The sequence below is a fragment of the Fulmarus glacialis genome, unplaced genomic scaffold (assembly GCF_000690835.1).
Source record: "Fulmarus glacialis isolate BGI_N327 unplaced genomic scaffold, ASM69083v1 scaffold25321, whole genome shotgun sequence".
In the NCBI taxonomy this organism is placed as follows: domain Eukaryota; kingdom Metazoa; phylum Chordata; class Aves; order Procellariiformes; family Procellariidae; genus Fulmarus; species Fulmarus glacialis.
This window is the reverse complement of record NW_009191248.1, coordinates 1-5,460: the sequence shown is the minus strand read 5'-3', so window position 1 is coordinate 5,460 and position 5,460 is coordinate 1.

Below are 5,460 nucleotides of genomic sequence, written 5' to 3'. Positions count from 1 at the left end.
GTACGGAGATAATAGCTAACCAAAACATTCAAGATACGCAGTGACTATCCCGACACTTCTTCTCATGTAGTAGTAATTCGAGCACCCTGAAACTGAGGGAGGATAGTGTATAGATCACGGAGACTTCATTAGTCTGTTTTGCCACACATACAGCTCTATGTTTTTTTTTTTTCCTAGAGTTTGAAGGCTCAGGAGTGTTATTTTTGTCTGTTGTGTAAAGGTAGTTGTGGTGTTTGCATAAACTGCGTCATTTGGAGAAAGGGCAGCTGGATTTTTTTCAGTAATATGGCTGTGTTTTGATGTGGATACAACTTGGCAGACAGCTGCACGTGTAGGAAAATTCTTACAATGTGTATTTCAGGTAGCAGAGATTAATATGTTTCAGTCATGAAACTAGGGCGGGAATCAGAGTTCAGTAGAATACTGGAATTTGTAACAGTGTTTGCCAGTTGCAAGATATTTTTTTTTTTCCTTTTGAAAAAAAATGAAGTGTCTCTTACAGGTATTGCATATTCCTGTAATTTTTGAAAGCTTTCTGGTTTTAAGCTTTCTAATTTTTTATTTTAACTTAGGCTTTTTATGAAAAATTAGAACTTTAGATTACTAAAAGTAACTTAAAGTATATAGAAAAAATGCGTCAGCCTTTCTCAAAGTGAAGATCTTTGTCAGAGGAGTGAGCAAAATTTTGAATTTTAAAGACAGATGCCCCCTTCAAGCGTGGTTTGAACTTCCTCCTCTCCCCCCAGCCAGAGGCAGCAAGGTCAAAAGCAAAAATATGCACTATGATATTTTGGAAGTAGGAAAAGGGCATTTCTGTTCAAGATCATTTAGACCTTTACTGCTTCAGAGTAAGTGTAGTGGCTAGCAGTTTAGTGGCAGAAAGGCGGTAAAACAATGCTATTCCTGAATGTAGTTGATTTCTCTGTCCCACTGTAGGCTACTGAATCTCCTTTTCCCTTCCCCCTCTATATCTCTTTGATCTTCCAGCTTGATCTAGCTAATGTCTTTTCTGACTTCAATTTGGTCATTTTGTTTTCTGTCATCCTTCCTTACTTGGATAAGTTTGGCTCAAAGTCTTATGACAGATGAAGAGAAGACAGAAGATTCCAATATAACTGAAAACATCAGGAAGTAGACAGGTGTGAATAACCAATTTTAAGATCCTAATCTCAGTCCTAATTTGAGTATTTCATCAATTCGGTTCAAGGAAGTTTCTTCTTTGGGGGGGGGGTGGAAGGAAGGGGGCAGGGGGAAGTCAGCTACAATTCTGCTGGTTCCCCCCGCCCCGAAGATCTTACAGCAGAAGAGAACTGTATATTCATTAAACTAATATGGGACTTAGCTGAGTTTGTAGTGTTAGGATCTACCCTAATCTGAAATCAGCAATTTAAAAAAAAAAGAATTGATATTTCTAATTCTTTCTGCTTGTTCCACAGCTTAAAAAGCATGAACAGATACTACTCTTCCTTTTAAACAAGTATGGAAATCCAGATGGATTCACTGAAATGAAAAAACTGTTGGACCACTAAGTCTCTGATGCGTGCCGTTTCATATGTATGTATATCAGGTTGCTGCAGTTCCTTTTTTGGAAAAGCAAGTTTATTCGTCAGCTTAAAAATGAGAGTCGCTTTGTAGAAATTCTGCTGTTTAAGTACCTGTATTTATCTGTATGCTTGGATTGCTATTGTCAAGTAAGTGTGTAACTTGAACGATTTCAAAGCTGCAAGCTAAATTTTCTGTTCTGTTTTTGTTTTGTACCACCGTGTGCTGCTAAGCTTTTTTGCTTTTACTTTGCTGTTGAATGCACGTAACTTTGTGGAATGGCCATTGCATTGTCAGTCTATTCTTCAAACTTACACTTGAAATTATTGTAATCGTAAAGCTTACTTCAACTTTGGTACATTAAGTTTACTTGAAAAATTGTATCTTATCTTGATTAGTCTTCTTTTAACTTAATTTCTGGTCTGAAGTTAGACTGGAAATTGTTCTTCGTAAACTTGGTTTCAGTATTGTTAAAGGCTGAATCTTGTCTTGGACTGCATATAGGTAGTTGTCTCTAAAATTAGTAAACACTTAAATGGACACAGTTCTTTATTTACACTTACGCTGTGTAATATGCATCTGTGAATATTATTTTGAAGTAAATTGTATTAGAGCTGTTTTGTCTGTAGCTATGTTGTCAGGATTTCTACCCCATCAAGTTTTTTCACATCATAATAGAAACATCATAATAGATAAGTCGTATTCAGGGGTATGACAAAAATACTGAAATCAAATTATTAATGAATTTTCAGTATTTCTGTAAATTCTGTTGATACCTAGTTGTCACTTCTGACTTTATCGACTGATGATGATACTAAGGAATGCCAAATTACTGTTCATAGAGCACAGTAGACATTTGCATATTGAAACTGCAGTGTCAGCTTTTTTGTCCACTTGAAGTATATATTTTAAGTTCGGGCTTTGTGCAAATTGGAAGGATCTTGTGATTAAACTTGTTGTGAAAGTGAAATATTTTTGTTTGACTTAATGTTTTATTACACTTAAATTGCCTCAGATTTTTTTTCTTGCCTCAGGTTTTGTTGCATCGTATTCTTGCAGTACCTAATAATTAGACAAACTCTTGCACTTGTGTCTCTAGAGTTCTTTTTGTGCCCCCAGTTCTGAACCAAGATTGTGGCTGTCTTGAGTGTCCTCTGATTTCCGGGGACAAGCATGACTTTCACAAGCATTTGCCCACACCCAAAGCAACTCACTGATGCTTTAGTCCACTTTTCCCACACCTCTCCTAGCAACTAGTCATTGCATTTCAGAAGATTACTTTGACTGCAGTAGTCAAAAGTAGTCACTTTGTCTACAATTCATGAGCAGGAGAAAGGAAAAGTGAATCTTTGCTTGTTCTACTTGGGCAAAAATCCCTGGAAAGCAGTGGTTGGTGTTTCACTTGGAGATGTATGCATGGTGCAGCACAAGATACCCGGCAGTAATCCTTCTAGACAGTGGAAAGACAGGAGAAGTAAGAGACTTCATATGGTTCCAGAGACTTAGTTCACTTCTTAATTTTAGGTGAAATCTTTGGAAACATTGATGTAGGGACAAATCAAGCAAGAAATGTGGAAACCTCTTGGACTTCTTAATGTAGCCTTGGGTTCCTCTGGCTTTGTTTTTCTCTGCTACTTTTAATCTGTAATTGAAGTCTGTTCTTGAAGTGATAAACTATCAGCTACGGGTTATATTTCTCTAAATGCTAGTATAGAATCTAATTTCAAAGTAAATTTCCATGTGTGATTATGTCTGAACAAAGGTTATTATATGAAACACTTAAACTGTAACATCCATGCTCTTGGTAAATAAAATTTCTTAATTCTTCTCCATCCTTTCTGGAGAAAAAAACAAAAGTGAACTGCAACTCTAGAATAACATAGCACTTCTGGAAGGGAAGTAGTATAAATTTAATAAAAATTATATAGCACTGAAAAACAACAGGTTTTTTTTAAATCCTTAAAAGGTCATTTTCATTTATGAATTACTGTTGAAGGAAATAGAGTATACTTTGTTCATGGGGTGTGACTGAAATTTTTTATTTATTATTTAGCACTTGGTGTTACGTTCCATTCCTAACTCTACATATTGTGAGGTAGATGCAAGGGAGTGTTTTGTCTATACAGATTACAAAATTACTGATCTGTATTTAGTTCTGTGTGGGAAGAGATGTGCAAGATACTCTTCAACTAAAAGTGCTCAGTCTTGTGCAATTACCAGTACTTGCATGTGTTAGCTGCTGGTTAAGCCTGTCAGTTAAGGTGATGCAGTGCTTTTGAAAGGCAATGGTGTCTTGAGGCTTGTACTCCTGAGGTCTTGCTGTCCAATTTCAAACTCTTACTACAAGTGGGTCTGACACCTTCTCCCCTCCTAAATATTTCTTTACTTTTTCTGAAGGTACTTTTTTACTTACAGGAGCATTGCTTGGTCACAGTGTGTGCATCACAGTGGTCAGCTGCTCCTTCTGCCTGCAGTACAGCCGCCCCTTGGGACAGGTCAGGGAGAACTTCCGCGTGGGATTCAGCACCTGCCAGGCTATACCAGGCCCTGTTTGGTAGCTCCAGCCAGGTTACTGTAACTTTCTGAGAACTGTGTTACCCTCTAAAAAGAGATTCAAGATAACAGCTAGAGATTGATTTAGATTAGTTAGTACCCCAATCTTTTAAATTTACCTGGTAGGGAAGGGCTGAAAGTGCAGGAACAGTGATCCTCTCAATGCTTCAGAATTACAGGTTTTTAACGGCTATGTTGTGGTAATCCTATCATGTAAGACAGAAATGTTCTCTCCAAAGCTGGACTATCCTGTAGTGCCGGTACATTTAAAATTAATTGCTCTGGTGCTGCTTTCTTCCTTGGCTTTTATTGTGGGAGCTGCTTTTTGGTGGTGGGGGTGTGGTGGGGTGGAATCTAGCTTGGTTACCTATCCTTTCACTGAGTCAGACCTTTGCAGGAAAGAGAACAGATGAACACTGAGCAAGGTCCAGGTGCTGCATGCCCATGGCACAGCTCATCTTGTGTCATTCTTGCTGTAGACTACTTGCATTGCTCAGCTTTCAAGGGTAAGGACTGTTTACAGGGTGAGTATGGTAGGCACCGCATGTCCTGCTGGAGAAAAGAAGTAAAAAGCAGAATAAGGAAAGCTGATCTAGGAATGGGATCTGCTACTTTATTCCCTAATAGAAGCTATACTAATCTTATTACGTACTTAAATTCCAGTTTATTCTTAGAAAATATAACTATTTATAACTCCAAAATAGATTAAGTTAACACTTTTCAAAGAATATTAACTTGTAGAGTTCTCTTCTGCTCCTACAGTTGCACATCTTCAGTTGGGGGGGGGGACCCAAACTGAAAAACCAAACTAAACACCCCATAATTTTTAAAATAGGTCCCCTAAATAATTCCTCCAGGTGTGGTAGGTGTGAATATGGTACTCCTACTCACAGGTGGAGAGTAGTTTTCTGTGGAAAAACAAGCATTAGGGAAAACATTCTCCAAAAAACTTGGCTCCTAAATGAAGCCACTGTATGGCTGTTGGTGCACTGTAACCTTGCAGTCTGTTTTTACTTCAACTCTGTGTTGTTGAGCGCTCCAGGGGTGCTAACATGTTCAGCTGTACTTAGTCTGATGGACAAGCAGATACAACAACGTGACTCTTAAATGGAACCTAGAGCAATGTGGGTGTTCTTGAGTTTGGTGGTGGTTTTTTTTTCCAAATCCTGGTTGTAAATGGGAGGATGTGATGGATGAGAAGGAGAGGCTGTCGCAGCTGAACACAATATTAACCCAAGTGTGAAGGAGGCTGCTCATAAACCCATCAGGTGTGCAAGTGCTACTCAGTAGAGTCTTGCAGAGAAGGTAAAATGCAACTCAAACCGCTTTTTTTCTCGTTTTTTAGTTGGTAACATCTTAAACCTC